Source organism: Dipodomys merriami, unplaced genomic scaffold (genome assembly GCF_024711535.1).
Source record: "Dipodomys merriami isolate MVZ:Mamm:240054 unplaced genomic scaffold, mDipMer1.0.p SCAF_127, whole genome shotgun sequence".
NCBI classification, from domain to species: Eukaryota; Metazoa; Chordata; class Mammalia; order Rodentia; family Heteromyidae; genus Dipodomys; species Dipodomys merriami.
In genome coordinates, this window is record NW_027202571.1 from 3,405,973 (window position 1) to 3,418,315 (window position 12,343).

The 12,343-nt window shown below is 38.5% G+C and overlaps 1 pseudogene; it reads right to left on the reverse strand.

The window, feature by feature from the left end:
* Positions 1-294: 294 nt before the first annotated feature.
* Positions 295-4,563, reverse strand: LOC138824140 (histone-lysine N-methyltransferase PRDM9-like; annotated as a pseudogene).
* Between the last annotated feature and the right edge of the window lie 7,780 nt (positions 4,564-12,343).

Here is a 12,343-nt window from a genome sequence, read left to right on the forward strand (position 1 = left end):
GACATGGAGGTAAACTCTGGGGATGAGAGGACGGCAGCACTGGGCCAGTGGAGTTCAATCCTTTCTGGACATACCTGGAAGTGTGTGAGGACTGGCTCCACCACAGCTTTGGCCTCACACGACTTGAACGGGCACCCAGAATGGTCACCTCAGCCTCAGCTTGCCCCAGAGAGCCAGACTGGCATAGATGCTGAAGACCAAGCAGTGGCTGGGAAGCTATGCGCAACAGGGTGGAGGAAGCATGGCTGGTGGGTGCAGCTCCAGCCCAGCCAGGTCCAGGGCCAACGGGGAAGTTCAGACTGTAGATCTAGAGCAGGCAGTGTGCCCCAGACCAGTGGGACTTCCAGGGACTTGCGTGGATGCCAACACGTACATGTTGGGAACTTCATAAGCATGGCCCAGGCGTCTCCACGGAAAGGTGCATTCACTCCTGTGCCTCTCCTGTCTTCTGGACTCTCGCTGTCCTCCTGCTTCCTGCTGAAGTACCAGGCCATAGACCGCCCCCAAAGGCCAGCAGAAAGCCCTTGCCAATGTAAATGCAGGGGGGTCGTTTATTACAGCTCGAGCTGGACTCACAAATCTTCCCTGACACAGCAGGTCAATAATTGTCAGTCCCAATCTCTTGGTCAGCAAGTTTTTTTTTATTTTGTATGAAGCAGGTGGAAGGATCATTACAACACTGATTTTGTGATAGGTCGGTGGTTCGTAGTAAATCTAGTCTTAAATTTATTGGTTGGGGAATGATCATTTCCAGTAAGGGCAGGGACTTTCTAGCTTAGCAGTTACAGGATAGGTTAAATCATACATAGCAAGCATATTATAAGTTGGGGTAGGTGGGGCCAATCACAGGAATGCTGAGGGCACTATTCCTGGATTATTTCCCGACCTAAATTGCTTCCTGATAGAGTTGGGAGATAATCGGTCAGGGCAGTCTGAGATTCCTGGACAGATCAGGGCTGTCTGGTTTCTTAGTTATTTTTACTGTTACATTTTCTTAGAACATGAACTGACACTCTTTTTCCAGTAGCAGATAACAGATATTTTCCTTAGAGTTTCTGAAATCACTGCCAACCTATTTGTCCTCTCACTGACACATCCAACTACAGGAGTCAACTTCTCCACGCCGATGACAGGCCATCTCGGAGATATTCACAGGGCTATGTTTCCTCCTCTATCTCAGGCCTTTCTACTGAAAGAACATCCTTACTAAAAACTTTTTAGTTGTTTCTAGTGAGGAAGAAAAGTAAGGACTAGTTGCAGCCATGGAACCAAGAATTGAGGGCCATGGCTAGAGCAAAATGCCCTGAGAAAAGATGGATTCTTTTTTGTCAAAGACACAAGTCTCTATAGGAACTCTCATTCTAACTGATTTTCTTCCTAGTAATATATTCACAGAATATGTAGACTATGTAATGAATGAACAATGACATATGCATAATATTTGCGAATATGGAGGGAATTAAGAAAAAACTGCAATGGCCAGAAGTAACTGGTTCTTTGAAAGAGAGCTGGTAGGTTCTTTGTTTGGTCTCTACGCCTTTTAGCACGGTATTTTGTATTGCATTCAAACATATGAAGTTCTTAAAATGTAAAATCAGGACAAATAGTTAAAAATAAGGAAATTTTCCTAATAAAGTATACAAACTGCATCTTTAAATTCAGAGGTACTTAACTTGAAATTTTTCTCACGTTAAATTGCCTTTTGTTCCACCGAAGAGTTGATATTCGAAAATTCCTAAAGAGAATTATTTTTTTTCTTTTCTTCCTTTTTAAGGAACCATAGTAAGGTCCACCTGTTTCTGCTGTGAGCTCTTTCTTCCACTTACTGCCCAGTTGCTGTCAATACTCATCCCCATACGAGACAAGCAGCTCACATCCTGCCTTGATGACATGACAGGTTTGGTAGAAGATCTACCTCTGATAATGAAAGGCCCTCGGATTCTGATTCTCAGCACACCTGCCACAGTTCATATACCTAAAGTTGAAGCAGGCACAGGAAGGAAACATAAGAGGGTAAGTTTCTGCTCCCTTTGGATCTACTCCTAATACTCATCCACTCTAGAACTCTAAGTGCACTGTTTTCAAAGCTCAGTTCCAGACTTCTCTTAATCCTTATTTGTCACAAATAGATTGATTTCCAGATTCTCTAAATTGAGTTAAAGTTTATGTCATAGATTTTGGTGGGGACATGCATTCTGTTTCTAGATTAGCACACATCATTTGACATTTGGCCCAAGTAATTTTCCTTAGATTGGACTCACTCATGCACCTGTCTCCACTATGGTCCCATAGAAATTCAGAGAATCCTTTGTCTTATAAAGACAATAGAGGGAAATTTGTTTATTCATGATGTTGTTTCCTGATAAGACAATGGTTCCCCATGGCACAGGGCTGCAGGACATATCATAGAACCACTGCTTTCTGAACCTCACCACTGCTCCAACTCTGCTTCTACGTGTTTGAGTATACCCTAATAGACTAAAGTTCTTTCTTGTAGGTTGTTAGGGCACTATGTACTTTGCAAAAACTACGAAGAAAAATTATAGTTAAATACTCCTACAATGAAATTGTCCTTTCTATTTCCACATGTGTTTCGCAATTACTCAGGGAATATGATTTATTCAACTACTGAGGATAATTCTTTGACTCGTATACAGTATGTGCTTTACAGATGCAGGATCTATGAATGAAGTTAGGCCCTTTGGTTTTTCTTCTGATGTCTTAATTTTGTCTCTCATGGAAATTTTTATTTTGATACAGTACACATATTTATATGCATACATACATACATACATACATACATACATACATACATACATACATACATACATACCAGAGCTAATGATTGAACTCAGTAACTAAACTTACCTCTTGCAATACAAGCACTCTACCACTTGAACCACTAGCCCTTTTTGTGTTGTTTATTTTTGAGGTATTTTTTGTCTGTCAAGGGGCATAAACTCTGTGCCTGAATGTTGTCCTTCAGCTCTTCAACTCAAGGCAAGTGCTCTACCACTTGAGCCACAGCGCCGCTTTTGATTTTCTGCTGGTTAATTGGAGATAAGAGTTTCACAGCCTTTCTTCCATGGGCTGGATTTGAACCATGATACTCATATCCGAGCTTTCTGAGTAGCTACTTACAGGTTTGAGCCACCAGTGCACAGTTTGTTTTTGAGGTATTATTTACCCTGCTGTCCTGGGTTGCCATCCTGCTTGTGCTTGCCTGGGTTGCTGGAGATACTTCACTTTATCCAGCCATTGTACTTCCACAGTAGCTGGGATAACAAATGTGCACCAAAGTGCTCAGCCATTGGTAGTAATCGGGGTCTTATAATCTTTTATGCTAGGAATGGCATCAGACAGATCTCATCATCTCTATCTCAAAAGTCCAAATTAAAGGTTGAGCTATGGAACCCAGCTATACTATTTATATTTTTATTTCTTGTCCATCAAATATTCATAATTTTGAAAGCACCAAGTACAGCAAAAGAAAAATAGAGATATGGGAATCCATATGTGTGATAATCAGGGTGCAAGTCTTCTGAGGATAATATCCTCTTAGGAACCATGAAAATGACTGCTGGACTCACTCCAGTTGGCCTGGGATTTATTTTTTGCATCTACACATAGAAGTTACTCCTTTTTGTGATCTGAGTTTCAGAAAGACAAGCTAAAGGCTTTTGGGTAATAATCGGCAAAATCACATTACTTGATTCCAGTGATGCTCTTTGAGCCTGCATGGACTCAGTAGTTGTGAACACATAAGATGCCGTCTACACATCTGAGGGGATTTGTCATAGTCCTAACAGAGGCTCCTTAAGCATGGATGCACTTTGCCTCTAACACACTCTGTTTATATGCACTATACTTTGATCCTAAATCAGCATGTCCATGTTTATGCAGATTCCACAAACACATACAATTATTTTGTCCATGTCCTAGCAATGTTTCATTGGAGGCACAGGGGGACACATGGAGTTAGAGAAAGGGGGGAAAGGGAGGGCATTTCTTACCATCTAGGAGTACCTATTGTCTGCATCTTCTTCTTCTATGATCAAGCCCTCATAGGGGCTGAAGTGCAAACCCAATTGCAGATCAGATTCCTCATTCCATACTCTAAGCCTAGCCTCAGGGTACTGTACTGACGAATTCTCAGCCCAGTGGGCAGACTGAGGACTGAATGGTCATAATGCCCCTTGTCCACCACATTGTCTCTTACAAATATAGGTGGCCCATGAACAGTGTAGCTGGTGATGAAGAAGTTCTGACACTGCTCACAATCTGAGGCAAGAGAAGCAAAAATTAGTCAAGAAATATGTACATTCCCAGATTTAACAATCATGAGAAAGAGCACAGAATGCATATCATTGTCGCTTAGTTCTTCATGTGAAGTTACTAGAGTAAACCAGTAATTGGGGGCCAAATGACCTGATGAATTATTATAAAAGCACATTTGCCTTCTGTTTGAACAAGCACAGAGGGTTACTTACACAGGTAATCATCATCCTGGGGTTTATGGATATCTTCATAAGCATAACTCTTTCTTTCCTGTAGGATGTACATGCTCATTTTTTACCTCCTTTTTCCTACGTCCAAGTTGAAAAACAATGGTTATTTAAGTTGGGGATCAACAATCTTTGTCCCTATTTCTTCAGAAAAGTAAAATCTCTTACTACCAAATTATCATCTATTCTTCTCACATACTCTGGTCCCCCATTAACCTTTGACTCAGAGATACAAAGACTTCATTTGAACACTAACTACAGGTTTCTAATTCAATTTTAAGTTTTGGCCATTCCCATTTTCAGGTTTAATTTCGACTTCATTAAATTTCTTATAAAGTGCTCTTTGATGAATTTATTCATTCAGAATATTTGTTGAGGGTATGTTAAGTATTGAGCAAAGACGTGGACATACAGGATTGAAAATGTGTGGTCACAGATTTATCAGACACTTTGCCTTTATCTGTTATTTTACTTTTTACTTATCATTTTCAGACAACATGCAGGCTGTACACATTTTTCTTGTCAGTCCTGGGGCTTGAACTCAGGGCCTGGGCACTGTCCCTGTGCTTCTTTTTTTTTTTTTTTTTTTTGTCGGTTGTGGGGCTTGTACTCTGGGCCTGGGCGCTGTCCCTCAGCTCTTCAGCTCAAGGCGAGCGCTCTACCACTTGAGCTATAGCGCCACTTCCGGTTTTCTGGTGGTTTATTGGAGATAGGAGTCTCACAGTCTCTCCTGCCCGGGCTGGCTTTGAACCGCGATCCTCAGATCTCAGCCTCCTGAGTAGCTAGGATTACAGGCGTGAGCCACCAGCGCCCGGCTAAATTAGGAACTTTCTTTTTTTTCTTTTTTTTTGTTGGTCATGGGGCTTGAACTCTGGGTCTGGGCACTGTCCCTCAGCTCTTCAGCTCAAGGTGAGCGCTCTACCACTTGAGCCACAGCACCACTTCCCCCTGTGCTTCTTTTGCTCAAGGCTAGCACTCAACAACTTGAGCCACATTGCCACCTCTGGCCTTTTCTGTTCATGTGGTTCTAAGGAATAGAACCAAAGGCTTCATTCATACAAGACACATAATCTACAACTAAACCACGTTCCCAGTGCAGTCTGTGCATCTTTATCTATGTTCTTTAGATTAACATTCAGAAGTTCAGGGAGAATGTAAAATGTGTCATGGCCTAAGTGCCTCCAGGTGGATAATAACCCAAGTGTTTAACTTCATTGTGAAATTCTTATGTGCTGCTCATTGGAAACCTAATTACTAGTTCCGCAGCTTAGTTCAGCCTATGTTTGAACTTTCCAAAGTCCATCTCACATAATCAGATTACCCTCAGCAACCTTGCTAGAATTACCAAAATTAGTAAATTTCCCAAATTATTTTCTCTTACCCAATTTTTGTTTGCAGTATTGTCCTTGCTTCTCCAAGAGGGAACACTGGTTTCTGGGCCTCTTCTAATCCACTTGACTTTGAGAAATTTATAATTCCTGAGAACTTCTTCAAACTAGGTTCCTTACTTAAGGTTGTCTTGGGCATTCCCTTCAATGAAAGTCACATATAGAATTGGAATGTATTTCCTAAGCCTTCCATCTCCTATCAGTTTTCTCTCAAATCCATATAAATTAGACTGAGGGAGGGAGAGCACTTGAGAATACAAACCGAAAAGCCAACAAGGTCTGTGAATGAAGGAAATGAAGCTTGGAAGAAGACATGACTAGTGGTGACATTTAATGAAAGAGAACACGGGGAAAGTGGAGAATTACAAAACTTGGTTGGAAAAAGGTATGACAGAGCAGTGAGAATAGGAAGAAATTATTGGCAGAAATCTATATGGACAATTAAGTACATTCAAATTGCAACTAGTTATAACAGATGACTTTGAAATTAGTTTGACTTTTTTCTATGCAATTTTGCCTGAAAAAGTATGTACCATATAATAATTGTATAAATTGGTATACATGTCTGTTTTTGAGATGATAAGATAAAAAAAATGTGATACGGTAAAAAAAGAAAATGTTCATCAGGCAGACTCTAGTGACTTGTGATTGTAATCCTAGTTATTCAGTAGGCTGAGAGCTGAGGAGTAAGCTTGGCAGCCAGCCCAAGGAGTAGTAAGACTCATATCCACTTAACCATCATAAAAGCCAGGAGTGGTATTGTGGTTCAAGTTGTTGAGTGCTAGCCTTGCTAGCACAAAAGGAAGGATCTGGAACAATGAATAGTCCTGATTGTAAGTCTCAGGCCCAGCACCAAAAAATTTAACATTGAATCTTGTGAATTCTTAAAATACAGCACCAATTTGACTAAGCATTTCTTTCTGCTTTTCTTTTTTCCAGTCCAGGGCCTGGGCCCTTTCCCTGAGCATCTTTGGCTTGAGGCTAACACTTTACCGCTTGAGCCACAGCACCATTTTCAGCTTGCTTTTCCTGTTTATGTGGTACTAAGGAATCAAACTAAGGGCTTCATGCATGCTAGGCAAGCACTCAACCATTAAGCTACATTCCAAGCCCCTAATTATTTGTTTTTGAGCCCTGATATAAATTCACTTTCTGTGACATCCCTAGTTGAAATAAGTTAGTTGAAATTGAATTTGAAGACATTAACTTCAGTATTTCTCGAGCCTGTTACTTTTACTTAAATTTCAAAACTGATTAATTATTATATATATTGATTATAACTTGTTTATCCTGAAAATATTGAGGGGGGTTCAGTTGAGACTTCAGACCTCTGAAGAACGATCAGTTATTGTACAACCACTCAAAAGACTCACATGTAAAGGCTACAGCTAAACAAACAACTATGGAAAGTTCCAGAATCAGCTAACTAAAGCTCAGAAGAAGGGACCAATCCTCCTCTTCCTCACAGAATTGACATTTGAAATTAGCCTCAGAAGGACATGTATCTATGTAAAATATTATGTCACTTTTTTTAGTTGTCAGTAAACTTTTCTTAAAACTTACAAATAGTGTGGATTTATTGTTGCATCTATCAATTTGTTATAACAAAATGAAAAGTGGTTGGAACAGAGATTGGAACAATCATTCAGTGAATGGTGTGAAGGTGTGAATGGCTAAGATAGCTAAGACTTTATAATGCTGTGTAAGTATTTATGAACTTGTAAGTGCCTTTAGAGAAAATGTATTGGTAGACTTCACCACCACTAAGTGTGATCTCAGACACAATACATTTTTAGATTTCGGTTTTCTCATCACGTAAGTGATTATAGTTTACTATTTGCCTCATTATGTTGTTGTAATATTGAAATCTATTTGTTCATGGAACATTTAAAATAAAGTCTAAAATATTGTGAAAATAAAATAAGTGGTAGTGATTATTGTGGATATGAATTGAATCTTAGAATGAATATGATAAGAACAGAAGAGATCAGGAAAAAGAAGCAGATGTTCCTAGGGCTTCTTCTCTTACTTGGAACCATGAAGAAAGTTTACTCATCAATAGAATTTGGGAGACATTTATCTTCTGACGCTTACTCTGTTCAGTTCTGAAGGTCACCCAAGAAGGTTTGACTAAAAGTGATGAGAAATCTGGATTTTGGTTACAAAATATCTGCAAACTGTGGATTCTAATTTTTGACAGCAAATCTCAGCCAGAGAGAAAAGACTCTATTTTAGGAAAATGTTTTCTGAATTATCATTAAGGCTTGTCCCTATATTTCTTTTCTTAAATTTCTTCAAACCTAGACAAAACCCATCTTTGCTTCACTCTGTGTTCATAAGCTATCTGTTATAATTTAATTGGTTTTTGATGACAAGAAACACTAAGCAAATTAGGAACAAGAGGGAAAGATTATTTAGTTAAATAGCATACATCATGGTCAACTTAGTTTCATTTCAGTGATGAAGGATTGTTTAACACACATAAATCTTTAAGTGCAATGCAACACATAAGCTGATCAAGGACAAAAATCACACACTCATTTCTCTGGATGCAAAAAAAGCGTTTGACAAAAGTAAACATTCTTCTTTTTTTTTCTTGGTCAGTTGTGGGGCTTGACCTCTGGGCCTAGGTGCTATCCCTCAGCTCTTCAGCTCAAGGCAAGCATTCAATCATTGAGGCACAGCACTACTTCCAGTTTTCTGGTCGTTTATTGGAGATAAGTGCTTCACAGACTTTCCTGCCCGGCCTGGCTTTGAACTCTGATCCTCAGAGCTCAGCCTACTGAGAAGTCAAGATTACAGGTGTTATGCCCAGTTAAAGTCAGCATTCTTTTATCATAAAACCCTTGAAGAAACTAGTGATACTGGGTATATATCTCGATAGGATTACGGGTATATGTCAAAAATTAAATCATTTCTGTTAATAGCAGGAATGACACAAATGTCTATTTTTTTCACTCTTTACCCGTATTGAATGCAATCAAGCCACAGAAATAAGCATAGAGAAAGAAATAAATAGGTCAAAAGGGAAGAAACCATTTAAATTATGCTTGTTCACATATTACATGATCCTATATTTAAAAGATCCTAAAAATTTCCAGAGAAAAATTCTAGATCTGATAAATGCTATTGGAAATGTGCCAGAATAAATGATGAACATTTAAAATCATCAGCTTGTCTGCCAACAATGAACAGTCTGGAAAAGAAATCAGAAAAATCACAATAGTCTCAAAAAATTAGCTTAAGATTGTGCTTAACTAATGAAGTAAAAAGACTTCTATAATGAAAAGTATAAAGCCTCAAATAGAACTGAAAGCCAACCTGGGCTGGTAAGTTTGTGAGACTCTTATTTCCAATTAAGCACCAGAAAATATGAAGTGGTGCTGTGGTTCAAGTGGTAGAGTGCTCACCTTAAGTTGAAGAGGTCAGACACAACACTCAAGGCAACTGTCAGGATTGACGACGATGATGATGAAGATGATGAAGATGATGATGATGATGATGATGATGATGATAATAATAATAAACTTAAAAATTGGCACTATGGATTGCATTTCATTCTTCCAAAATTATAAGTTGAATTCCCAATCCTCAAAATATTATTTGGAGATGGAGCGTTTGGTATCTAATTAGGGTAAGATGACATCATGGAGGTGAGGCCCGAGATGGATTTAACTTTCACAGAAAAAAGCAAAGAAAGATCCTTTCCATCTCAACTGTTCCTCCTTTCCCAGTCATGAACATATCAAGATTTCATGTAGATACACAATGAGATATAGGCCATCTACAAACCTAAAATAGATCCTTCATCAGAACCCAGTCACACTAGCATACTGGTTTGAGTTTTCAAGCTTTCAGAACTATGAGAAATAAATTTTTATTTAATTAACTCACTGTATACTATTTGGTTATGGCAGACTAAGTTGAACACACAATGAGAAAAACACTGGAATTCACCGTTTTTACAAAGAAGATACATAAATCTTTGTATGTGGCTAACAAATGTATGAAAATATGCTCAATATTACTAAGCAGTAGGGAAATGTAAGTAAAATGTCAATGACTCCTTAGGATGCCTACCATAAAAATAAATAAAAAGATACTGGATGCTGGGCACTGGTGGCTCTCGCCTATAATCCTAGCTACTCAGGAGGCTGAGGTCTGATCATGGAGCAAAGCCAGCCTGGGCAGGAAAGTCTGTAAAACTCTTATCTCCAATTAAACCACCAAAACACCAAAAGTGCCGCTATGACTAAAGTGGTAGAACACTAGCTTTCAGCTAAAGAACTGAGGGACAGCACCCAGGCCCAGAGTTCAAGCCCCACGACCAACAAAATAATGGAACCTTTGCTCGCTGCTGGTAGAAATATAAAATAGTGCAGTTGCCTTGGGAAATAGTATGAAAAGCACTCTAAAAATTAAAAGCATAACTAGCTTATTATCTAGCAATCTAATTCCTGATATACATAGAGACAGGAAGGAAGGAGGAATGGAAAGAAGTAAGGAAACAAGGAATGTAAATAGATCCTAAATAGATATTGGCACATTCAGTATAACTGCAGCATTATTAATACTATTGTCAGTTGTAAAGTAGTTGCATAGGAAAACAGACATTATATATGAGTTCTAAATTACATGACCACATAAAGAAGAACAGTTAAGGTTCACCTGTCTTTTTCCAGGTTTATCCAATGTGAATAACACAGACAGGGTAACATTTCCACAGTCTATCATGGATCTTTGGCACAGAGTACATTGCAGATTCCATGTTCAATTCAAATCAAAGACATCAGGCTGCAACCTTGTGATTTCAGTCACAATTCTCTCTGTCTGGTCTATTCTTTCTATGTGAACTCTCTAAATGAAGGCATTTGACCACATAACCAACCCCTCCGTGATATATAAATGCATACCACACTGGAAACCCTTCAAAAGCACAATCTTACTTGGGTCAATTATACCAAAAGATGAAGAATACAAAATTCTTGAACAGAGAACCAAGTGGACCAATCTCTCCATGACTCTAGTAGCATTTATTCTTCTCTCAACTCCAGTAAGAAATTGGTTCTATTTTTGACAGTTTCCATTTTTGTTCAGATTGTTCAATGTCTTTCTCTGCGTGGTTATTTCACTAAATAGACTATCTTCCATGATCTTTCATGAGATTGCAAATGACTGCAAATAAGTCAACAAATATATGTTTTCCAGGTGTTAGATAGAAAATCAATACATCAAGAAAATATGGACTATAATATTGTATCAAAATGCTGTATGTACTTATCTACGTAATAGAAAGTGATGAGGATCACTTTTTACTTGAATTTTACCCTACTAAACATCTAGCAGAGTCCTACCTCTATCTATGTTTCTCTTATCCTTTGGATTTTTGCAACCATCTTCTAACAAGCTTCTCTTTTGCCTCGTTTCTAATTTTTTACATTGCTATCAGATTTTTTTACCAAAACTATTTTTAATAGTGTTTTGATAAGTTATCTGAAGAGAGCGAGAGAAAGAGACAGCAGTGGTGATAGAGAGATACTCATCTTCCTAACAACTCCAATTTCGTCCTCCAGAAAAGTGAGAAAAATCAGGCTCTTACCATCATCCATAATGATGTTTTATTATAACTCACTCAACAGAACAGCAGAATAAGTTAAGAGTGAGTCAATTACAAGTAGCTCATCTCTAGTGATTAATTAAGCACTGAAATCATTTTGGTGTTACTCATCCATAACCAAATACAGAATTCTCTTCTTTTTATTCACCATCCAAAGAAACCCAAAGTGGATCTACGGCTCAAATGGTAGAGCAATAGCCTTGAGCAAAAATGTTTAAGGGCAGTTCCTAGACTCTGAGTTTAAATTGTAAGATTTATGTCCGCACACAAAGAAAATGTGTTCCCAAATATCTGTCCTCCCATGTTCTCTGAATGTTATATGAATGATCTAGGGATAAAAGGTGTCCAGACAGATTTTAGGCTCGTGCACATTTTGTAATAAACAATAACTTCCATTCAAAAACTGAACTGGAAGTAGTGTCATCTGTGTTACGAGGAATGGACCACACATACTGTGGAGACTTTAAGGGAGCAGTGGAGAAATCCTTGCTCTCATGTCCTGGGCTTAACTCAGGACAGTCTTTTCACATCTATTGTTCCCCAAAGCACTTGGTGATCATCTGACTCCAGTCTCAAAGTGCTGGAACTCTTATTTCTGAGAAGAGTATATAAAATTATCTTGATAAGTCATTGCTTATTATACAGACACAAGTCAACAACTTTATGTTTTTAATCACTCTGCATGCCTGAAAGTAATAATGCGCATCACTTGTGTCCAAATCTTTTGAATAATATTCAAGTATATATATCCTACTCAAAACAATGAAAGGATAAGAATTCTTGGTTCAGTGAATGCTTAAGAGTAAAGAAAGATTTCCCATTACACCTAGTTA